Here is a 26,185-nt window from a genome sequence, read left to right as displayed (position 1 = left end):
CAGTGTTGAGCCAGTCATGCTTTTCCTTTGAGTGCTTAGTCTGAATTCTCTGAAAACTTGTATGCATTTAAAGTGAGGTTAACTCAAGCCCCTACGACACCAAGATGAGGTTAAACTAACTACTGTCAGTATGTAAATGTTTCCTTCCAGGAACAGAGAACAAGAGCCCAACTCCACGCCTTACAGAGAGACTGACTTAGGATAAATCCTTGGCTTTGCTGGTATTGGATTTCAATTTATTAAATAAACAACATCACAGTCAGATGCTTGTCACAAGAAAATGTATAGAGCAATAGGAAAAATTGTCATTTGGTCTGACCCATGCAAGTTTATGAAATGTGTGACTATATGAAATAAATGAAAATGAAAAAGTAAAATGTATGTAAGTTTAGTGTTGGGGTGTGGGTGATAATACTGATTATTGGATACTTTTTTCCCAGACATTTATTTTTCGGAAGTTGAAGGCATCCATGCATTTGCTTTCTCTCAAATTTTACAGAACAAAATTGATATTGTATAGTCTTGATTTTTTTCAAGGAACTGAAAATCCAAGTCAAGGAAAATGTTTTCTTCTTACAATGCTTTGCCACTGAAGTAGCCAAATGTTTGATTTTTAGATCTGTTATGCTTGACCAGGTTCTGTAAGTAAAAAGGAAAGGTTCAAATAGCAGGGATATTAGAAATCAGACTTTTATTGAATTCAAACCCAAGGTCAAACACATGTTCAGTAAACTCAAAATATATCTAGAGCCCAGAGATGTAGGTTAAGAGCAAATTTCGATCCATGAAGCATTTGTTCTCATACTAAAATTCTGATATTAGCCCCAGAGCTAGAGAATAAATCGTGTACCCGTTTCAAAATTGAGCCTATATTGAGAGGTCAATAGGGCAGGCTACAAGTAAAATTAATCTCTTCAGAAAGAAGTTGATTACTAATTCCAAGGGGAATAATACCCTCTCCTTATTCAATGAGACACGTCCTAGAAAGAAGTGGAGAAAGTTAAGGAGAATGTTTTATGTCAAGAGATCATGAGCTGGGATTAAGTATCAAATTTTTTCCCATTTCAGTGTGCCAGAAATAGAACTAGGCTTTTCATAAGAGTCCTGTACATTAGCAAAAATATGCGAGATGCAAGACTCATCAGTTTATGCCTGTTTATAGGACTAAACTGTGATTGCCATCAACACCTCTACGGCACCAATTTGCAACAAAGTATTTGGTTTTTCATGTGAGCAGTTTTTCATGTGTCTGTTGGCCATTCGTATATCTTCCTTTGAGAAATGCCTATTCAGCTCCTTTGCCCATTTTTTAATTGGGTTATTTGAGGTTTTTTGCTGTAAAGTTGTTTGAGTTCCTTGTATATTCTGTATATTAATCCTTTGTCAGATGTATATTTTGCAAATATTTTCTCCCATTCTGTAGGTTGCCTTTTTACTCTGTTGATTGTTTCTTTTGCTGTGCAGAAGCTTTTTAGTTGGATATAATCCCATTTGTTTATTTTTCCTTTAGTTGCCTGTGCTTTTGGGGTCATATTCATGAAGTAATCCATTTCTTTTCATAAAGTAGATGGGTTTGAGCAAGCGTCTTAACATCTCTGAACCTTACTTCCTTAATAGTAATACCTGCTATACAATGCTGTTGTGAGGATTACTATGAAAAGAATTTCACATAGTGCCTGGCATATGTTAAATCTATAATCCGAACGCATGTTATTCTTATCACAGGAAGAAAAGCGGGATGGTACTAAAAACAACTCCAGAGTGGAGAGTAGAAGTCGCTTACTCACCAGCGAGGTGGTGAGGAGTGCTCCAGGGTTTCTTCAGAAACCACCCACCGTAGAGCTGCACAGACTGGTGATCTCGAGATATTCATTAGCCCTTGGTCTTGTGAAGCATCAAACTTACAGGTTACAGTATACTGCAGAGATGATAGGATCTTTTTTTCTTTTTTTACAGACACTAAATGTTTTTTTACTTATTAATTGAAACATAATTAATTGTACACATATGTGGGGTGTGGCATTAAATATCGATGCCTGTACGCAATATGTGATGTTCACATCAGGATAATCAGTATATTCAATACTACGCAATGTAGTCTTTTTGTGTGTGTGCGGCCCTTTACCAATTTCTTGCTAGCCCCCCTCCGACTCCCTCTTTCCCACCTCTGGTGGCTTCAGTTCTGTTCTCTCCTTTTGAGAGTTCAGTGAATTATTGTGATTGTTGTGTCTTTCTTTTTTTATTTATTCATTTTCTTAGCTCCCACTTACAAATGAGGACTTGCAGTATTTCTCTTTCAGTAAGTCTGGCTTATTTTACTTCACATAATTTCTCTAAGTACATCCATGTGGCTGTGAATGGCAGAATTTCATTCTTTTTTATGGCAGAGTAGCAGTCCATTGAGTATATGTGCCACATTTCCCTTATCCAGCAGACATTTAGGTTGGTTCCAACTCTTAACTGTTGTGGATAGAGCTGCAATAAACATAGGAGTGCAGGTATCCCTTAGACATGATGATTTCCATTCCTTTGGGTATATATGCAGCAGTGGGATTGCTGGATCATTTGGCAATTCTGTCTGTAGTTGTTTTAGGAACCTCCATACTGTTTTCCATAATGTTTGCACTAATTTACAGTCCCACCAAGAGATGATAGGATCTTTAGTAGAAAAAATCACAGCTACTAGTGAAGGGGGAAATAGAATCATTCCTACTCTACATTGAAAAAAATGAGAAACTCATTTAATTATAAACCTTACTTGTACATATAGATAATAAGCACATGCAGATAATAATCATTCTATGCCAGTGACTGCACTATACACAACCAAAAATAATATGATATCTGCATTATAAATACTCCAAATATAAAAGGAATTAAAAGGGATCTCTAAATATATAAAAAATTTCAAAAGCATATTGAAAATAAACTTTAAGAAATATCAAATATTTAAATCTTATTTCAGCCTTATAACTTTACCATGTTAGATTTTTAAAAAAGCAAGTGTGAGAGAGATTCAAAATATATATTGATGTTCTTAAATTATTTATGAAAACATAGAGGTAGGTATATACTTATTTCTGAGCATGGAATTTCTAATATTTACTTGCAAACCTGCATTTCTATATTACTGAATTTGAAGTTATTGGTACTCATACTGCTAGTGTTACTGTAATTAAAGATGTTCTTCGAGGAAGTGTTAAAAGCTCAGTCTAATACTTTATAGTGCATATTATTTTCCATAAGTTCACAAGTGCACTCATTAATGCAAATTCAGAAGTTCTGGTTGGTATCTATTTCATTCTAATTTTTTCTTTTTATAACTAAATGAGCTCAGAAGTAAGCAGAAACAGCAAGAAAATGCAGTTTTCCTATAGAAATGCCTTGGCTATTATGTGGTCTTTTATTCTAAAAGCTTTGGAAAGGTAGTATTTTAGCTTTTTACGTTTCAAGCATTAATTGCTGCTTTGATGCAGTATAACACTCAACTAGGTTTTGTGACTTATTTTTAAAGAATTTATTTTGAGAAGAGATTTGTAAATTACATACTATAAAGACCAAAGTTGCCTTCTGTCAATTTGTTAGAATTAAGTCCATCACAATCTCATTTTTTGATGTTAAATTATAATTATAATACAATGGATGGGAATAAAAGCTAATTTTCCCCCCAAAAACCTTCCTGTTTTTTACTGTCCATGGGTGTTTTTTAACAAGAAAAAAATACAACGAATACCATACCCACTTATGATCTGAAAAGTCCTTTAGTTAACAATGTTTATAATGTTGAGTTAAACAGCAGTGACAGATTTGGAACATGTAATAAACACTGCTCAGGGCTAAAAATGCAATCAGGGGGATACAAGAAATGAGGGATGCTAGGAATAAAATAGTCTATAAGGTCAATTGTGCCATCTAATCAAAATTTGCATTACAGTAAAATAGTTTTGCTCTTGTTTTTAAATCAAATATAAAGAGCATCATTGGTCTCAATTTCCTGATCCTTAAGAAATTGCATTTTATTTGCAAATTTGAAATCATCAACACAAAATCTGCTTATCTGGTTTGACTGGATGTAGGTTTCTAAACCCTCTACCTTTGTGTAAGATTCAGAATGAATTTGAATATTGATTTTCCTCATATTTTTTGCTGAACAAGCAGGTGGAGGTGAGAAAATAAACACAAATTATCCAGAATCATGAGCCATGCCACAAACTCTGGCAAACAGAAATAACAGAGCTTTACTTTAAGAAAAGGATGTACTAAAAGTTGTTTATAAATCATGTTATTTTTGCAAGTCCATTTCAAATATTCTCCAGAGTCTGACATTTTAAATGCACCTCATTTCTACTCCTGGAAATATTTCTTACAATTCTGCTTTTATTTCATTGGATTATTGCTGTGGTGGTAGTTGCTTGGGTCATGACTTTGTTTTAATTTACCACCTTTTTCCTAATCACTTCTTTGCAGTCTGAATTTCTATCTAACCTTTCCTCTGCTTGGCCCTTGAAACCTTTTAGGCTCCACTCTGCCCTCTTAGCCTTCACTGTGTGGTCTACCTGGACTATCTCACACGTTGCCGTAGACCCAAGTACCAATTTTATGCTGACACTAGCCATGTTAGCTCCAATCTTACCCTCTTTGCTTAACTTCAGACTCAACCAGAAAATTTTGAAGAACTTCAGCTGAAATTCTCACAATAAAAAAAAAATAGAAATGAATTATCTTTTTTCCAACTATAAAACTTACATGATTATGCATCACCATTACCCATTGCATAATCTGAGATAATTCTTTCCCTTCTTTTTTCTTGTGTATATCTGATCCCCAACTTGGGTATATCTTGGGTGTATCTACTCCAACTGTATGAGTAGTTCTGATTCCTCTCATCAACTGCCGTACTTCTTATCAGCTGTAATACTTCTAGCCAATACAGGGGTGGGTACCTTACCCATGCCTGACCAAACCACTGCATTCCCTTGACAACAAGTGTAGATATGTGTGGAGTTATGGGAAAAAGGTTAACAGTGGAGGTCAGAAATAAGAAACATCTTTGGGTTTTTCCTGGTAGGTTTAGAAAATAGGATTATCTTCTGAAAATTGCCATGTAAACTGCAAGTGACCCATCACCAAAGGAAGTAAAGCCATGAGAAAGATAAAGAAAGAACAACACCTGAATGATGCATTTAAGCTCCCTGAATCTCAATGTGAATGGAGATGGATGCATACATGGAGTTCATAGTTGATTACATGAGCCCTTTTAGGACTTAAACTATTCAAAGATGTTTTGCCACTTGCAGTGAAGGAAGCCGAACTCATACACACACCATTTGGTGTGTATTTGATTGCTTCTTTCTCTCTCCTCAGAACATGGACATCAGATGATCGGTGGCTGGGTCTTACTCGGCTTCGTATTTACTGTGCTTAGTCAAATATTTGTCCAATTAATGATACTCAGCATTTTGCTGAATGAATGAAAGAACACATTTTTAAGAAAATTTAAGTTCACAGAGAGAGAGAGAAAAAAAATAAAACATGAGCAATTTCTCATAGTTACTTAATTCTAGAGAGTAATTATATGCCTGAGTTTCATACAAGGATACTTTAAAAAGTTTGCAGGAAATGCAATTAAAACATAATATGAGTCTTTCCACGAACTTTTTGAAGACCCCTCATACTATATTTTACTGATGTATAAAAGTGGGTGTTTTACCTCAGAATAATACGGGCTTGAGTTTGACCTGAAGAAAACTAATGCATGCTGACATGACTTTATAACTCATAAAATATGATCTTAATTAAATATCTAATTTAAAATCCACCCAGTAAAAGACATATTAAAAACTGACACAAAGCTCTTGGGAAACAGATAATATGATCTGTCAGCGCTACAAATAAATTATTGAAGACATGAACAAATCATGTCTTATATTTCTGGATTGTTGCTATGGATACAAAGATAACTGCAGGTAAAACTGAAATATACTCCCCTCATCAAGAGCTCTGGATGTTGGGACAAAAAAAACTTTATGAAGTCCCCATTTCTTAAGGCTGCACAAGAAATGGAAGCAACCTAAATGTTCTTTGATGGATGACTGCCTAAGGAAAATGTGATATATACACACCATGGAATACTACTCCACCATAAAAAAGAATGAAATTCTCCCATTTGCAGCAACATGGATGAACTTGGAGAAATTTATGTTAAGTGAAATAAGCTAGGCACAGACAGAAAAATACTACATGTCCTCATCCATAACTGGGAGCTAAGAAAGAAAGAAAGAAGGAACGAAAGACCACAGTGGTGCATTGGACTTGCAGAGGGAGAGAGCATACCCATGGTTGATAAGGGGGTGGGTTGTGGAACAGGGGGAGGGGGAAGGAGGTCAGGGATTAATTGGGTAGAGTACATGGGAAGAATTGCAATTTGTGGTAATTGGAATGCTGGCAGTATTGATCTGACCATCACATCTTGTACACAGGTGGCAATGGTTAGCATTATACCCCATGAATATGCATAATCAATAAAAAATAAGAAAAAAAAAATAATAATGGAAAAAATAAATACAAATATTTTCACATTAAATATGCTAAAGCACCAAAAAAAGAAAAGAAAATGCTCCACATCCTTTAGTTACCTCCTCGGTGATTAGGAATTGAAAAGGGATTGCATTGAATCTGTGGTTAACTTTGAGAAGTATGAACAATTTAACAATACTAAATTCTGTCAATTCATGAACACAAAATGTATTTTTATTTATATGTGTCTGTTTTAATGTATTTCATTGGTGTTTTATAGTTTTCAGTGTGCAAGACTTTCATCTTCTTGGTTAGGTTTATTATTAAGTATTTTATTCTTTTCGGTGCTATTGTAAATGGTATTGCTTTCTTAATTTCCTTTTAGGATGGTTCATTTGTGGTGTAGAGAAATGCAATTCACTATATTTTGCATCCTACAACTTTGTTGAATTCATTTATTAGTTGTAACAGTTTTTTTTTTTTTTCTCTCTCTTGTGGAATCTTTTGTTGTTTTCTACATGTAAGAGATTATGTCATCTGCAAACAGAGATAATTTTACCTCTTCCTTTCTGATTTGAATGTCTTTATTTCTTTTTCTTGCCTAATTTTTCTGTCTAGAATGTTCAGTACTATGTTGAATAGAAGTGGTGACAATGGGTATCCTTACTTTGTTCCAGATCTTGGATACTAAAGCTTTCAGTTTTTTACATTGAGTGTGATGTTAGCTGTGGGCTTTTCATATACAGCTTTTATTGTGCTAAGTTTTTTCTATACTTTATTTGGTGAGAGTTTCTATCATAAAATTATATTGAATTTTATCAAATACTTTTTGTGCATCTATTGAAATGATCATGTGGTTTTTGTCCTTAATTCCATTAATGTGGCATATGGCACTGACTGATTTGAATATGTTGAACCATCCTTGCATCCCAGGGATAAATTCTACTGGTAATGATGCATAAACCTTTTAATGGGCTGTTGAGTTCTGTTTGCTAGTATTTGTTGAAGATTTTTGCATCCATGTTCATAAGGAATGCTGTACTTCACTTTTATGTGGAGTCTTTGGCTGGCCTTTAGTATCAGGCTGCATGAGATAAAACTACTCCATTCTTTCTTCTTCCATTTTTCAGAAGAGTTTAAGAAGGTTTGGTATTAATTCTTTTTTTTTTTTATGTTTGGTAAAATTCATCTGTGAAGTTAGCTGTTCTTGAGCTTTTCTTTGTTACAAAGATTTTAATTACTGATTCAGTTTCCTATTTGTTATTGGTATGTTCAGGCTTTCTGTGTATTCTTGATCCAGTCTTTGTAGGATGCTTATTTCTAGGCATTTACCAATTAAAAGTAATCTACAGATTCAGTAAGATCCCCACAAAAACCTCAGAGACTTTTTTTTCACAAAAATAGAAAAACAATCTAAAAACTGTTATGGTACCACAAAAAACCTAAGTAGCTGAAGCAACCTTGAGCTAGAAGAACACAGAAGGAGGCATCACACTTCTTGATTTAAAGCAGATGGGTAGACCAATGAAACAAAATAAAGATCCCAGAAATAAATCCATGAATATACAACTGGTCTTCAACAATGGTGTCAAGAACACACAACAGGGAAAAGATAATCTCTTTAGTAAATGGTGCTGGGAAAACTGGACATCCACATACAAAAGGATAAAATTGGACCCTTCTCTTTTACCATAATCAAAAATCAATTCAAAATGGATTAATTTTTTTATATTGAAAGATTGTTGATTGTACATATGTGTGGGGTACAGAATTTAATATCAATGCCTGTGTGTAATATCTGATGCTCAAATCAGGATAACTAGTGTATTCAACATTACACGATGTAATCATTTTTCAAAGCCCTTTACCACTTCCTCCCTTACCTCTTTCCCCTTCCCCTCTCGCACCTCTGGTAACTTTAGTTCTGTTCTCTCCTTTGCAAGTTCAACATATTATTGTGATTGTTGTATCATTGTTTCTTTCTCTTTTTATTTATTTGTTTATTTTTAGCTCCCAATTATGAGTGATGTCATATGGTATTTCTCTTTCTATGCCTGGATTATTTAACTTAACATGATTTTCTCTAACTTCATCCATGTTGAGGCAAATAGCAGTATCTCATTCTGTTTTGTGGAAGAGTAGTACTCCATTGTGTAAATACAGCACATTTTCCTTGTCTATTTATCCTACAATGGATATTTAGGTTGATTCCAGCTCTTGACTATTGTAAATAGAGCTGTAATAAAGATGAGTGCAGGTATTGCTTCAATATGATGATTTCCATTCTCTTGGATATATACCCAGCAGCAGAACTGCTGGATCTTATGGTAGTTCTATCTGTACTTGCTTGAGGAAACTCCATATAGTTTTCCATAAAGGCTGCACAAATTTACAGTCACACCAACAGTGTAGGAGTTTTCCTTTTTCTCTGCATTTTTGTCAGCATTTGTTATTTTCTGTCCTTTGGATAATAGCCAGTCTACTGGGGGTGAGATAATATCTCAATGTGGTTTTGATTTGCATTTCCCTGATGCTTAGTGATGTCAAGCATTTTATCATGTGTCTTCTGGCCATTTGTATATCTTCTTTTGAGAGATGCTTATTGATCTCCTTTGCCTATTTTTTAATTTTGTGATGTTTTTTTGTTTGTTTGTTTGTTTTACTGCTAAGTTGTTTGAGTTTCTTGTATATTCTGGATATTAATCCTTTGTCAGATGCACAGTTTGCAAATATTTTCTCCCATTCTGTAGGATGTCTCTTTGCTCTGTTAATCATTTCGTTTGCTGTGCAGAAGATTTTTAGTTTGATATAATCCCATTTGTTTATTTTTCCTTTTGTTGCTTGTGATTTGGGTGTCAAATTCAGAAAGTCTTCACCCAGTCCTACTTCCTGAAGTGTTTCTTCTATGTTTTATTTTAGGAATTTTATAGTTTCAGCTCTTAGATATGCCTATTACTCATTTTGAGTTGATTTTGGTATATGGTGAGAGATAAGTGTCTACTTTCATTTTTCTGCATGTGGACATCCAGTTTTCCCAACACTATTTATTGAAGAGCAATGAATGTTCTTGGTGCTTTTGTTGAAGATCAGTTGGGTGTAAGTTTGTAGGCTGATTTATGGGTTCTCTATTCTATTCCATTGCCCTTAGTGTCTGTTTTATACCAGACCACACTGTTTTGGTTACTATAGCTTCGTAGTATAATTTGAAGTCAGGAAGAGTTATGTTCCTGACTTTATTTTTTCTTTCTTTCTTTCTTTTTGTTTTGGATTGCTTCAGCTATTCAAGATCTTTTGCTGTTCCATATGAATATTAGGGTTTTTTTTTTCTATTACTGTGAAGAATGCCATTAGTATTTTCATGAGGATTGCATTGTATCTGTATATTGGTTTGGGTAGTATGGATATTTTCACAATCTTAATTCTTCTAAAGTAAGAGTATGGAACGTCTTTCAATCTTTTTTTTGGTCCTCTTTAATTTCTTTCAATAGTAATTTGTAGTTCTCATTGTACAGATCTTTCACCTCCTTGGTTAACTTTATTCCCAAGTATTTTAGAATTTTAATCTACTATTATAAATGGGATTGCTTTCTTGATTTCTTTTTCTGCTACTTCATTGTGGGAATATAAAACTGCTACTGAGTTTTGTGTGTTGATTTTGTATCCTGCAACTTTACTGAAATAGTTTATCAACTCTCAGAGATTTTGTAGAGTTTTTTGGCTCTTCTATACCTAAGATCAATATATACAGGGACAATTTGACTTTGTCTTTTCCAATCTGGATGCCCTTTATTTCTTCCTCTTGCCTGATTGCTCTGGCTAGTACCTCCAATACTATGATAAAAAGGAGTGGTGAGAATGGACATCCTGGTTTTGTTCCCATTATGACAATATTCGTGGTGAGTTTGTCATATATGGCTTTTATTGTGTTGAAATACTTTCCTTTGATACCTAATTTGCTTAGAGGCTTTATTTTGAAGACATGTTGAGTTTGTCACAGCCTTTTCCTGTATCTATTGAAATAATCATATGGTTTTTGTTCTTGATTTTGTTGATGTGGTGTTTGACTTTTATTGAATTAAACATGTTGAACTATCTTTGCATCCATGAGATGAATCCCAATTGATATAGTTATATAATTTTTTTGATATGCTGCTGTGTTCTATTTGCTAATATTTTATTAAGGTTTTATGCATCTATGTTCATTATAGATATTAGCCTATAGTTTTCTTTTCTTGTTGTATGTTTTTCTAGTTTTGGTGTCAGGGTGATGTTGGCCTCATGGAATGAGTTTGGAAGAATGGCTTCTGTTTCAATTTTTTTGGAATAGTTTGAAGATAATTGGTATTAATTTCCCTTTAAAGCTTTGGTAGAATTCGGCAGTAAAGCCAACCAGTCCTGGGCTTATCTTTGTGGGGAGACCACTGGTTACTGCTTCAATCTCATTGCTTGTTATTGCTCTGTTCAAGTTTTCTATTTCTTCTTTGTTCAGTCTTGGTAATTTGTGTGCATCCAGAAATTTATCCATTTTCTCCAGGTTTTCAAATTTGTTGGTGTGTAGTTGTTTATAGTAGTTTCTAATGATTCTTTTATTTCTGTGGAATTGGTTGTAATGTCTCCTTTGTCATATCTAATTTTGGTTATTTGGGTCTTCCCTGTTCTTTTTGTAGTTAGCCTAGTTAATGGTTTGTCTATTCTGCTTGTCTTCTCAAAAAAACAACTTTTTCTTTCACTGACATTTTGTATCATTTTTGTGTCTCTATTTTATTTAGTTCTGCTCTGATCTTAATTATTTCTTTCCACCTACTAATTTTGGGATTGGATTGTTCTTGTTGTTCTAGAACTTTGAAGTGTAGCATTATGTTGTTTATTTGAAATCTTTCTATTCTTTGATGTAAGCATTATAAAGTATAAACTTCCCTCTTATTATAGCTTTTGAAGTATTCTGCAGGCTTTGGTATGATGTGTCTTTATTCTCATTAGTTTCAACAAATTTTTTGATTTCCTGTTTAATTTCTTCATGGACCCATAGGTTGTTCAGTGGCATGTTGTTTAATTTCCATGGGTTTGAATACCTTCCAGAGTTTTGCTTGTTATTGATTTCTAGTTTTAATCCATTGTTGTCTGAAAAGATACTTGAAATGATCTCAATTTTTATAATTTGCTGAGTCTTGACTTGTGAACTAACATGTGGTCTGTCCTGGAGAATGATCAATGTGTTGATGAGAAGAATGCATATTCTGTGGTTGTTAGATGAAATGTTCTGTCGATATCTGCCAAGTCCAATGGCCTGAAGTATGGTTTAAATATTGTGTTTCTCTGTTGACCTGTTGCCTAGATGATCTGTCCAATGTTGAGAGAGGAGTGTTCAAAAAATCATGTGATTAATTTAATAGACTCAGAAAAAAAACATTTGATAAAATCTAACATCCCTTCATGACAAAAACACTCAATGAATTAGATATAGAAGGAATATACCTCGAACACAGTAAAGGTCATATACGACAAACCCACAGCTAATATCATACCAAATGGACAAAAGTTGAAGGCTTTTCCTCTAAGATCTGGAACGAGACATGGATGTCCACCTTCCCCACTCTTATTTAACATAGTACGGGAAGTTCTAGCAAGAGCAATAAGGCAGGAGAAAGCAATAAGGGGCATCCAGATTGGAAAGGGGGAAGTCAAACTATGCCTATTTGTAGATGACATGATCATATACATAGAAAATCCTAAAGACTCCACAATAAATTACTAAAATTAATCAATGAATTCAGTATAGTGGCAGGATACAAAATCAACCCACAAAAATCAATAGCCTTCCTATATATCAATAACAAAATAGCCAAGGAAGAAATCAAGAAAGTAATCCTGTTTACAATATCTACTAAAAATGAAATATCTAGGATTAGATTTAACCAAGGAGATGAAAGACCTCTACAATGAAAACTATAAAACATTGGTGAAAGAAATTGAAGAGGACTCAAATAAATGGAAAGATATCCCATGCTCATGGATTGGAAGAATTAACATCATCAAAATGTCCATAGTACCCAAGGCAATCTACACATTCAGTGCAATCCCTATCAAAACACCAAAGACATTCTGCACAGAAATTTAAAAAAAAATCTTAAACTTTGTGTGGAACTGTGAAAGACCCTGTATAGCCAAAGCAATCTCTAACCAAAAGAACAAATCTGGAGGCATAATACTACCTGGCTTCAAAATATACTATAAAGCAATAGTAACCAAAACAGCATGGTACTGGCATAAAAACAGACAAATGACCAGTGGAACACAATAGAGAGCCCAGAAATAAATCCATGCACTTACTGCCAACTTATCTGCAACAAAGATTCTAAGGATATGCATCAGGAAAAGGACAGCCTCTTCAATAAATAGGTCTGGGAAAGCTGAATATTTACATGCAGAATATTGAAACTAGACCCCTATTTCACAATGTATACAAATGTTAACTCAAAAATGGATTTAAGAGCTAAATTTAAGAGCTAATACTATAGAAACTACTAGAAGAAAACATAGGGGAAATGCTACATGAAATTGGACTGAGCAGCATGTTTTTGAGCAGAACTACAAAGGCACAGGCAACTAAAGCAAAATTAGACAAATGGGACTACATCAAACTTAAAAGCTTCTGCACAGCAAAAGACACAATCAACAAAGTAAAAAGACAATCTACAGAATGGAAGAAAGCCTTTGCAAACTACGTATCTGACAAGGGACTAATATCCAAAATACACAAGGAACTCAAACAACTCAACAGAAAAAAAGTGAATGACCCTGTTAAAAAATGGGCAGAGGGCTGGAACATGTATTTCTTAAAAGAAGACATACAAATGGCCAACAGGCACGTGGAAAATGTTCAACATCACTAATCATCAGGGAAATACAAAATAAAGCCACAATGAGATATCATCTCACGCCAGTTAGAATGACTATTATCAACAAGACAGAAAATAACAAATGTTGGCAAAAATGCAGAGAAATGGGAACTCTCATACATTCTTGGTGGGAATGCAAATTAATATACCCTTTATGGAAAAAAGCATGGATATTCTTCGAAAAACGGAAAATGGAACTATCTATGGCCCAGTAATGACACTACTGGGTATATACCCAAAGGAAATGAAATCAAAATATTGAAGAGACACTTGCACTCCCATGTTTGCTGCAACATTTCTCACAATAGACAAGATATTGAACCAACCTAAATGCCCATCAACAGATGAATAGATTTTTTAAATGTGGCATAAATATACAGTGGAATTCTATTTAGCTATTGAAAAAAATGAAATCCTATCATCTGCAGCGAGATGGATGGAACTGGTGACCATCATGTAAGGTAAGCCAGACACAGAAAGACAAATACCACATGATCTTTCTCATACGTGGAATCTAAAAAAAAAAATAATAATAAAGTTGTTCTCATAGTGGAGAGTAGAATAATGGTTACCAGAGGGAGGCTAGGAAGGAAAGGAAAGGACAAGAAGGAGGGGAATTGGTGAATTAAGGGATACAAAGTTGTAGGTAGACAGGAAGAATAAGTTCTGGTACAAATTTATTCTTATTTGAGGCTGACTAGAGCTAATAATATTATACTGTATATTCCTAAAAAGCTAAGAAAGAGGATCTTCAGCATAATCACCACAAAGAACAGATAAATGTTTAGGTGATGGATATGTGATCTACCCTGAGTGAACCATTGTACAATATACACATGCACTGAAACAGCACAATGTACCCCACAAATATGTACAATTAAAAATTTTAAAAGAAATGTCAGTCACACAATGAAAAGTACTGAATGCCTCCTCTTACATGAGAGTAAATGCACTTTAGAAGCTCTGAACTGTATCACACTTATGTCATACCAGCTGTTAAAAGTACAGAACATACATCCAAGGTAATAGAAGGCCTCTAAGACTTGGACATTCAGAACTGCTAAGCAGTTAAAAATAAATCCTAAGAGTGTTGTACTTTTGTGCTCACATGATAGACACTTGCGCTATTTGGAATCCATCAGGAAAGATAGCAAAGAAAGTGAAAAATTTTAATTGCACAGTATTTAAATGAACATTTTACTCCATTTCCTAAATATTTATTATAAAAAGTGAAAACCCCAAAACAAACTGAATAGCATATTATTTATCCCAAATTCTATTATTAGCCTAGAAGATAATCAGCATTTCCATGGATTGGTTTAATTGGTAAAAAACACAGGCCTTCTCCAGGGCAAGTTCATCTAGCCCCAAGCAGAAAGCACCTATCTGTGACTTTCCCGATGATCTCTGAATACTACTTCCTATATTCACAGTGTTTGAGGTAAATTTTGAGCACTGAGCTTTGGCAAAGAGTCATCAGTGATCCTCACTCATCCTAAACTTCTGGAATTATCCCTGTGGGCAAAGGTGGCCTTTGTCAAGGAGGTACAGTCTAAAGTCACTGACAACTTAGTTGCAAAAGCTGGTTCTGACTATAGCTTTTAGCTCTTTTCCAGGATCCACACTAATTCCTTATGTGGTAAAGTTCCTGCTTTGTCCATTTCTTCTATATTTCCCACAATTTACTTCACTCTAAAAATGCATAATTCTCATTATTGCTGAGATTCAAGGGCAGGTATGAATGGAGAAATGAGTATATAAAGTTAAGGCATCTGATGCATATATTTGTCTCAACTACCTGCTCTGACATACGAATTTTGGCAAGTTGTTTAAATTCTAAGTCTCGCTATTCTTATGTGCAGGATCAGAATAATTCTTACCTCATCAAAATATTCCAAAGATTAAATGAGATCAAGTATATAAAGTGTCCTGCACACCACTGGTGCTCAATAAAACCATTTTCCCAGCATGCTTAGAAACAGACTCTACATCTTCTATAACCCATCAGTAATATCTAACCTTGTCCTCACTTACCGCTACTTCTAAGAAAATATCCTTGTTCTGCAATTATGGATTGTACACTGAGTCTCCATGTGGTTTCTTAATATGAAAGCATAATGATATTTCTCTAAATATAATGATCTAATTGATTAGAAATCATTCTGAAACTTATCTTGGTATAGTAGAATGTACTGGGATGTATTCATTTTAAAATTGAACTTGGAAAAGGTGTTTATCATTTTTACGGAAAAGTGGATAAAAAGGAGTATGGGGCTTTTGTTGACAATTCATCTTTTTGAAATATTGTTGCAATTATTTGAAAACCACCTCTACTTTCCTCCCACAGAAATGTATATATTTCTGTACTTATGTAAAGTAATGGCTGGCCCTGGGCAATTAAAAGAAGCTTTCATCAGAATTCTGGACTGAACTATAGCTTGAAATGACATTAAAGCCTTTAATCCTTCCAACTTCCTAAACTGGTGAAGAAAAAAAAAGAGCTCTGAAACAGCAACAGATACAAATTAAAAGAGGTTTCTGTTACTAGGACAAAGAATGATTTTAATTTTGTCTCTATATTTTTTTTACAGCATATGTAAGCAACATATTTTGCCCCTCTCTTTCCATACTATTGTTCAAAAGGTTGTCTTCCAACAAAAACTGCTCTGACTAAAAAGGGTATATATGTACCTGTAGGAAATTAACACAAATTTCCTAGAATGTGATGAGAAACATCACCAGCAGCCATACATTCAAATACATGGGTAAAATGATTTTGAAGTCTATAAGACAAATGGAAAGCTTTGAGAGAGCTTAATATCTTTCCCATTTTCCCTGATTCTCTTATTAGATCTTTAAAAATTTGGCAGCAGACTACCTAAAGAATAGAAAGAGAAGGTCCACACCCACATTTTTAAAAACAGGGATTTACATATGAAGTACACTCAATGTTGGCTTTCCCTGGAGAAAATTATTTATGAGGGAGCTTCAAAAAAATTCATGAAAAGATTCGTATTGTCTTTTAAGTCTACTTTCCATGAAATTTTTGAAGTACCCTCATATATTTCTATTCATACTCATTTTCTGTTACTAGCCGCAGAAGTGGAGATGACCTGTCTTATTTGAGGTCAACCCCTTATCAATCTTTATCAATGCCCTTAATTTCATCTACCCTCTTCTAGAACCTTTTTCTAATAAAAGCACCCGCTCTCTTCCATCTTTAGCATTTTCCTCTGTATTGACTTCTTTCTCCCACACTACATATATGCTCAGTTCTGCCCCATGCTCCAAAAGAATCTTCGCTGTTGATCAAAGCTCTAGTTCTTTCCTTTCTGTCCTTCCCTTCTAGTCAAACTTCTTTAAAGAAAGGAATACAATCCGCTTTCCAGGTCCTTATTTCTTTTGCATTTCAGAGCAAAGCAGTCAGGCTCTGAACCCTACCATCCTCACTGAACATGCCTCCAACAGGGTCACCAATGGTCTGCGTGTAGCCAAACGCAGTGTGTTGGCAACCAGGACATTTCTTTGCCCTGTCTGTCTGCAGCATCTGTCATGGTTGCCATTCCTCACGTCTTTTGCTCTTAATCACATATTATGTGCTGATGACTCATATATCTATATATCTACCCTGACATTTGAGCTTTCAAGATATTTAATAATGTAGACACATTTGTAATCATTTCAAAATCAACAGTCTCAATCTGAACCCATCATCTTTTCTCTGCTATTAAACCTGTCCTGCCTTCTGTGTTCCATAGCTCAATAAAAAATCACTACCATCCGTGTCTCACAAACGTCAGTCAGAAACCTCAGAGGAATCTTAGGCTTCTTATTATGATAATCTTCATCTGAGTATCCAGTACTGCTCATTTTATTCTGCAAAATTTTCTGAATTTCCCTCTTTTTTTTTTCTTTTTTACTTCTCTCAAGCCTTCATTATATTTTTACTTCTTATTATGTTCCCCCAAAACAACTTTGACCATGTTCTTTACTCTGCTGCTGGACTGACCTTCATAAACTGCTGTACGCAAAAATCCTTCCGTGGGTCAGGAGGAGGTTCATATTCCTTGGAAATATAACACATGCTATTGGCATTACAGATTTCCATTTTTAATTATTCTTCAAATTCCGTGAGTTGTTTAAAAGTGTCTTTTTGTAACTTCTCAATATTTAGTATTTTCTTATTATGTACAACTAACTGGATTTAACTTAATTGTACATATGTCTGCAATTTTCATATGGATAGGCATACATGTTATGTATCTTTAGTTATATATAACTACAGTGGATTTTAACTTAATTGCATTTTAGTCAGTGAATAAGTTTGCAATTATTTCAATTCTTTGAAATTTTTAGGATAATTTTAAGGAAAGAATATGAACAATTTTTTATCTAGATTAGCCCAAAAAGATTATGTATTTTCTAATTACTGGATTTAATATTCTATTTATGTCCAGACCGTAAGGACTCATATCCCGTTTAAATTTTTTCTACTTGTGCTAATAAATTGTATGATTTATCTGTCAATTTCAGAAACGTTTCATGATATCTCCCTCCATAACAGTGTCACTGCCGTGTTTTTCTTGTTTTATATATATTGACACTATGCAATTGTAATTAGGAGAATACAGTTTAGAATTTTTATATATATCTGCTCAATTTAACTATCTATCATTCTACATTTTTGCCTTATTGATCATTTTGTCTGATAGTAATACATTCACACGATCTTAAGTTGCTTTTTGCCTAATAAATCTTTTTCTACCCTTTGACTTTTAATCCTTCTCTTTTCTCATATTTTCATATGTAGATTAAAATATCATATGGCTACAGTTTCTAGATACATACAGAGTGGAAGCTTGTCTTTTGTTATTAGAAACTTCAGCCTAAATACATTAAGTATGGACTTTCAACTTGCCCCTCTTTTGCAATTTCATCCTTTCTTCTCTTATTTTCTTGCCTTCTTTGGCAAGTACTGCATTTGTAATTTTATTTTTTCATTCAATGTTTTCCTCTAATTGTTGATAAGTTATGGGGTCTATGCCTCTTTTTATTGAGATATATTTACATACATTGTATAGCACAGATCTTAAGTGTTCAATTTGATCATTTAAAAAATGCACTCATGTAATCTAGACTCCATCAATTTATAAAATATTTCCATCACCCTGGAAAGATTTCTTGTGCCCCTTCTCAGTCGATTCCCACCCCCACGCCATGAAAACTACTCATCTGATTTCTATCAGCATTAGTTTTATCTGTTAAACAACTTCATATAAATCAAATCTTATGGTAAATTCCCTTTTTTCTGGACTTCTTTCACTCAGCATAATGTTTTTGAAATCCATCCATTTTGTATATATCAGTTGTTTGTTACTTTAAGTTGACAAGTAGTATGCCATTGTATGAATGTATATAGTGCTTGATTTTTGTTTTTGTTTTATTAAAATACATTCTCCTATTCATAGCTATCTTGGCAATTTTCAGTATGAGGCGATTACAAATAAAAATTCTATGAATATTCTTGTTCAAAGTTATCATTTTTTTTTTTTTTTGGACAGAGACTTTCATTTCTTTTAGATAACTACCTACCAGAGGAATTACTGGGTCATAGGGTAGATGTATATTTAACTTTCAAAAAACTGCCAACAGTCTGCCAACATGCGTGAATTCCTATTTAAAATGTATTCTTGAAGTCTTAAGACAATCAATATATTTTTCTGTACACTTCAACAACACAGGAATCATAAAATGTTTTAACTATGATCACCTTTCCCCAAATTTCTAAGCTTTTGTGGTTCAGAATTTATTTTTATTCTTTTCCCTCTTACAAATATAGGCATTATTATTGTTTTATACAATGCTTTTTAAAAATTACCCACACATTTGCCAATATCTTTATTCAGCCTTCACTCTGGCATTGACGACAAATCTTCCCTCTGAGATTATTTCATTTCTTCCTTAATTCCTGACTTCGAATGTCATCCTATGAGTATCCGCTGGTTTTAAGGTCTCTCAGGTTATGTCTTTAAGGTGTCAGTATTTTACCCTTATTCTTTAAAAAATAACTTCTCTGAATATTGAATTCTTTTTCCCCCTAGCTTTATTACAGTGTAATTAAAAGATAAAAATTGTATATATTTAAGATATACAACATGATGTTTTGATATACACACATAGTGACCTTGTTGCCACAATTAAGCTAAATAACATATTAATCACTCACATAATTACCTTTTTTGTGTGTGGCAAGAACATTTAAGATCTATTCTTTCAGCAAATTTCCAATGTACAGTACAATGTTATCAACCATACTTATTTTCCCTACTGTCTTAGCTTCCACTGGTACTGTTAAGAAGCAGTCATCAAACTATTTGTGGTGCCTTTGGAGGTGATTTTTGTTTTCTCTCTGGTTATGTTTATGGTATTCTTTTTCCTTTCTTTGTTCTGTACAGTTTCAATATGAGAGGGCTAGGTTGTATTTCTTTTCATTCATCTATTGAGACTTAGAGCGATTCCTAGATTTCTGATTGCTGTTTCACTTCTTCACGTGCTGCTGCTCTCCATTCTCACTCTTACCTCATTCTGAGATTCTAAAAATTTTAGACATATGTTGCAACTTCTCATTCTACCTCCCTGACTTTTAATCACTCTTTTATATCTTCATCTCTTTGCATTATGGATAATTTTTAAAATTTATTTTTCACTGTACAAGTTCTCTATTAAACTCTACTGTTTGATCCATCCATTGAGTTTTAGCACTCAATGAGATGTGTATTATGCACACACACACATACATTATACAGACATGTCACTGCAATAGGTCTACATTTCAGAGTGCAGCAGAAACCCCTCACTGGAAAAGATTGGCAAAACTGGTTTTGGCATGCACTAGCAGCAGCATTTTTGCTTTCATTTTGTTTACAAGCTCTGCAGAATTCTTCCTTTTATGTCAGATCAGCAATGTATTTAAAAAGATGTTTTAAATATCTTTTCAAACATTTTAGTTTCATTTGAGAGGGCAGTATCTAGTCTGCCACATTGCTAGAGATAAAACTCTAGTTTTCTTCACAAGCTAACTCATTCTTATATACCAAGACTCAGTGCAGGCATCGTGCCTCCACCAGAAAAATCATTCCTTTCTGTCCAGATTAAGAACAGCTGCTGTGCTCCAAAAGTACCTTAAAGCTTGCCATTTTATACTTAAATTAATTCTCTATGTGACCTTGGCCACCATTAGATTGTTGACCCTCTTAGGAAAGAACCATGATATATATCTGTTCCTTCAAGAGCATCACAGCTTATGGTAGGGACTCATTAGTTTTTTCAAATTGAACTGCTTATCCAGCACCTTCATTCACAGATCTACAAATCGGATTCTTTTCTTCCTCTCTTGGATTTCCTTTGAGATGTCTTGCATAGCTGTTTCAGTCTGATGTTCTGTTGCCTTTAGCTTTTAGCCTGAAATATTTATATGTAGTTATCTTGACTTTAAACTATAAAGGCTCATTTTGGAAACATAAATGGAAATTGATGTCTCACATCTGGACAAGACTTTAATACTTATCTATGGCTAACCCCTAACCTGTGGTCTTAGTCTCAATCTTCTTTTTAGTTAAGATCTTTATTGTCACTCATTACTTCCTGTTATTTTTATTTAATTCAGAAGCAGCACTGACATCATTCCTTGTGGCATTAATGCAGTAGGAACTTGTGCTCCCTGGAAATATTTGCCAGTTTTGTCATAGGGTGAATGGGAGAATTAGAATGAATAAAACAGGAAGAACACATGTTACAATCCCTGGCATATAATGAATGCTCAACATAAAACAGGGCTATTATTATTGTTGTTATTATTATTATTAAGGATATAGTAAACAAACAAATGATGATTAGTGCAACTATTATTGTATTATTAGAAAAATCCCAGGACTGAAGCTCTAGTAGAAATATTTTATACCCTTATGAAACAGCACATCTGTTACTGTCTTGTTGAAATGAATTCATCTTAAAATTAATCTTCAAAATCTCCAGTTAGGAACACAGTTAAATAAAATTGTGGTGTGGGAGCAAATTTGTTTTCATGCCCCTGTCTACTTTCTTTTTTCTCACTAAACATTTCAGCAAATTGTCTCTTTGCAAATGTCCTGAGTTTTCACAGTGTATTGGTGCCATGGCTTCTGAATGGAAAATAAATAAGACACTCACTTAAACTACAGATTATGGAATTTTATTATTGCCCCACTCTTTAGAGTATTTTCATGATAAAAGAATCAAAGGTAAAGACAATCCTCAATCTAAGGAATAAATCCATATTGTCACATTACAAACATGGGCTGTGGCAATGGGAATATCTGATTAGCATCACAACTCTTCTAATTATGAGAGCAACCTTGAGCAAGTTTCTTAATCTCGCTGAGCTCTAGAGTGCTCACCTGTGAAGTGGGGAGATAATGCCTAAATCGTAGGGTTGATAGGAGGATTAAAACTGATAAAATTAGCAAAGCACAGATTAGAATCCCTGGCATATAACAAGTGTTCAACAAAAAATAGGGGTTTCTATTATTATTATTGATAATAATAGATAATACTTGATAACAATTTTTATTGACTATAATCTTTATTAAAAAGACTACTGTAACAACTATAATTGTATTTTAGAGAAATCTTAGGACTGGGGATCACTTGGAGCTATAAGGTTCACACCATTTCTGCATTGAACTAACCCAGTCATCTCCTCCCAAGGATTACACAGGTGAAATTCACATCAGAACAGCTGGTGCACACTCCAGGAATCCTTGCGACAGCTATAAGCCCAATATGGAGGATTTATTACAGACAATGAACTTAGCAAAAGAGCCACCTAAAACCTGCTAGAACTAAAGAAATGGATTTAATAAACCAAGTAGATTTGTATTCAAATGGCTCTTTCAGCCCAAAACCAGGGTGTAAGGCAGAAGGGTGTGGAGAAAAAAAAAATTTTTAATTATTAAGGCAGAGACTCCTCAGCTAGTCAATGTCAACTTAGAGAAAAATAATGAACACAGCAAATTCTATTAGATAGTCACATTTTTGATGCACACATGCCCTTACAACCTATTTTCGTTTTGTCTGCTCCTTCTTCACTGAGTTAGCAGGGTTAAGCATAAGCTACTTACCAACTCTCTGCAGCACTTTTCTCAGGTTTCCCTTAAATCTTTAGAACTGGCTTCCAGACACTTTTTTACCTGCCTTCATTTAATTCAAGACTTGCCTCCTCCTGTCCATGCAGCTTATCTGTCTCATATTTAAATGGCTCCCTGATGAAAGACCCTCACTACCTCTGCCTCCTTCATCTACACTTGCATGTGGATCCACTGCCTTTCTCTCAGTTATAGGATATAAGTTCTACAGGCCATCACCTTAATTGTTTCTGCTTCTTTTTCATCTTTTATAGACATTCCTCCAATTTCTATGTTAAAACCAACTTTTTTGTACCACCTTCCTGAGAAATTTTATTTGTAATAAAACTCTTACCTATAGCCTCCATGCACATAAGGTCCAAATCAACTTCTCCACAACCATTCACTGGCACCGACTTGAATCATTCACCTCCAGCGTGCATTGGTTTCATGTCAAAACCAATATTACCTTTTAAAACTGATGTGATTTAATTTATTTAACTCTGGGTCTATTTCCCACCAAAACACTATTTCATGATGCAGTGTGCAGAGTTATTATGACACATACTGGAGGAAAAAAAAAAGACACTGACATTCATCAACCTTGTCACTAGATAAGGTCTGATTTACTGTAATTAATGTCGGACTGTGCTGAAAATGTGTTCTTTAAATATAGGGGATATACTTGACTCTGCTATTAATTCCAAACATCCAAAGCACTGTTGCATAGTCATCGATGTGAATTAGGTGTTTTAAGCTACTGGGAATATAAAACTGGAATAGATTTATGGGCAATAAAAAGAAATGTGCTCGTAATTCACAATAGGCCTGTGAGACCCTGCCTCTGCTTTGGAGGCACCAAGACAGTTCATTAGTTTCACTCGACAGCCCTGGAATTGAAACAGAATGGTCAGGCATCACTAATGTGATTAAGGCTCTTGATTTCACAGTTTTGAAAAAATAGATTAGTTGACCCAAATGTGATTTCAGAGCTTTCCTTGTATATGCATCAAGGGTCAATAACCAGTTGTTGACAAGAAGTAGGATAACCTTGAAATGTTAGCCAGTGCCTGAGGTTAGAATTCCAAGGGAGGTTTTGTGTGCTTATTTTTCTTACTCAATGGAAATAAAAAATTTCACTAGTATATTCAAAACAATTGTCTGGAATGATGAAATAACTATTTATTTGGTAAAGGCAACCAAACCAGTGCTCATTTCCACACAACAAATCACCATGTGCTCCTACTCTCTTTTGAGTGTTTGATGTGACAACCAAATGCAATTTAATGAACTTTCCTAAATTAAACTTCCTGCCACACATTTTGCAACACTAAGACATGTATAACATGTGAAGAAAATAATCGTTTGGGTTTCACTAAACATACTAGTTATAGTTTTAATAAGCTATGTAGTCCTCTATTTCTATTAATTTATATTGATCTGTTTCCATTAATGCTAATCATAAGAACAGCAAGAGTTATGATAAAATATGTGTCTTTGGTATTTACTAATTTGCCACTTTTGAGGATACAGGTAAGTTAGATTCCCATAGGTTACTGAGTATCTTACTGTACTAGTCTGGTTCTGTTTTTTATAACAAAGTACCTGGAGCTGGATGATTTATAAAGAAAATGAAATTTATTTGCTTACAGTTTCTGAGGCTGGGAAATCCACAGTCCAAGGAACATATCTGGTGGTGGCAGCAGTGACCCCTCACATTGCAAGATGGTGGAAGCAGAGAGAGTAAAGAGAGGTAAAGACAGACTCTCCTCTTCTTTCAAAGCCCTCAGAACCATGCCCCTGACCAACATTATTAATCCTTTCACTACAGCATCATCCTACAATCCAATCATCTCTTCAAGCCTCCATTTTCAATTACCATAGAATTTCCCAACCTCTTAACAGTCACAGTGGGGTCTAAGTTCTTAATACATAAAACTTGGGGAACACAATTCAAGCTTCAATGTATTTTGGGAGGACATAATTCAATCCACTACTTTAACCAATAGTGATCTGATGATAACCTGTACTTCCCCTGCCCCCCAAAAATATCTGTACTGGAGGTGAGATTTGAAAAACTTTGGCCTCGTAAAGTCTAAACAGCAATGTATAAAACACTCTTACTTGTAGGCTGTGAAACACATTATAATAAATAATCAGGGAGAGAATTTCTTCCATAATCCCAAGGAAAGTCTACAAATTATTTTAATTTGTTAATGGATACATTTTCTATAACTTGAAAGTAAATGACAAAGTCATTTAATTCACTTTAATTTCCAGGGGAAAAAAAAATGTAAACCTATCTAGGAGACTACAGAGTTGTCTGAGGGACAAAACAGAGTGAGTGAACTGCACAAGCTCACACAGCAATCAGTGGCAGAGGTAGAACTACAACCCAGGAATCCAGAATTCTAGTTTGGTTGATTTTAATAATGTATTACTAATGCTACCTTTCTCATTTCCTGTAATATTTTTTAGCAGACCTTTGGCATTCACGCATTTAATATTTGTTCTTTTGACCCTTTGAAAGCAACCATGATATGCACTGATTTGTAGTTTTATTTTTATTTTTGTTTCCTTTTGTTTTTTTTTTTACGTGTGTGTGTGTGACCGGTAAGGGGATTGCAACCCTCAGCACGGTGCTGTCTGCACCACACTCAGCCAGTGAGTGCACCGGCCATCCCTATATAGGATCCAAACCCACGGCCTCGGCGCTACCAGCGCCGCACTCTCCCGAGTGGGCCACGGGGCCTGCCCTGTTTCCTTTTGTTTTGAGGCAGGATTTGAATTGTTCACATGCTGAGGGTGCTTTGCATGAGGGGACACCACCTAATGAAGGGAACGCCTGATAGCAGGCATGTCCAGGAGACCTCCAGTGCCTTCCACTATGTATGGCTCTGGTCTTTCCAACTAATCACTTCTCATTTAGCTACCTTCGGAAGAAACCTCCCTTCTAATTTTTAAAATTGAATCCTAAAAGAAACACTTTAATTAAAGTAGTGAGGATGATACAAAGAAAAGGATTTTTCTAAAATAAAAATATAAATTGAGGATAGGCTAAAAAATTAATTTGGCATACTTATTTTTTGCAAACAGTAATGTAAAATGATACAACCACTCAGGAAAACAGTTTTAGCTCTTATAAAAATTAAACGTGTGACTGACATACAACCCAACAATTGCACCCTCAGCCATTTGTCCCAGGGAAATGAAACCTTATGTTCATACAAAAACCTGTACATGAATGTATACATCTGGTTTTTCTTTTTTTTTTTTTCAATAATCAAAAACTGGAAAGAGCCCAGATGTCTTTCAGCAGATAAATGATTAAACAAAGTGTGTACATACAAACTATGGAAAACTACTCAGAAATAAACAGTAACAAGCTACCGATACACACAAAGACTTGGATGTATCTCCAGAGAACTGGGTTAAATGAAAACACCCAATCTCAAAAGATTATATACTTTATGACTCCATTTGTACTGCATGTTTGAAATAACAAAATTTTAGGAGTAGAGAACAGATTAGTGGTTGTCAGGTGTTAGGAATGCGGGTGAAGGGGGCCAACAAAAGGGAGGGAGTATGGTAATAAAAGGGTAACACCAG

The sequence above is a fragment of the Cynocephalus volans genome, chromosome 4 (assembly GCF_027409185.1).
Source record: "Cynocephalus volans isolate mCynVol1 chromosome 4, mCynVol1.pri, whole genome shotgun sequence".
NCBI lineage: Eukaryota > Metazoa > Chordata > Mammalia > Dermoptera > Cynocephalidae > Cynocephalus > Cynocephalus volans.
The sequence above is the reverse complement of the archived record's forward strand: the minus strand, read 5'-3'. Positions refer to the sequence as shown.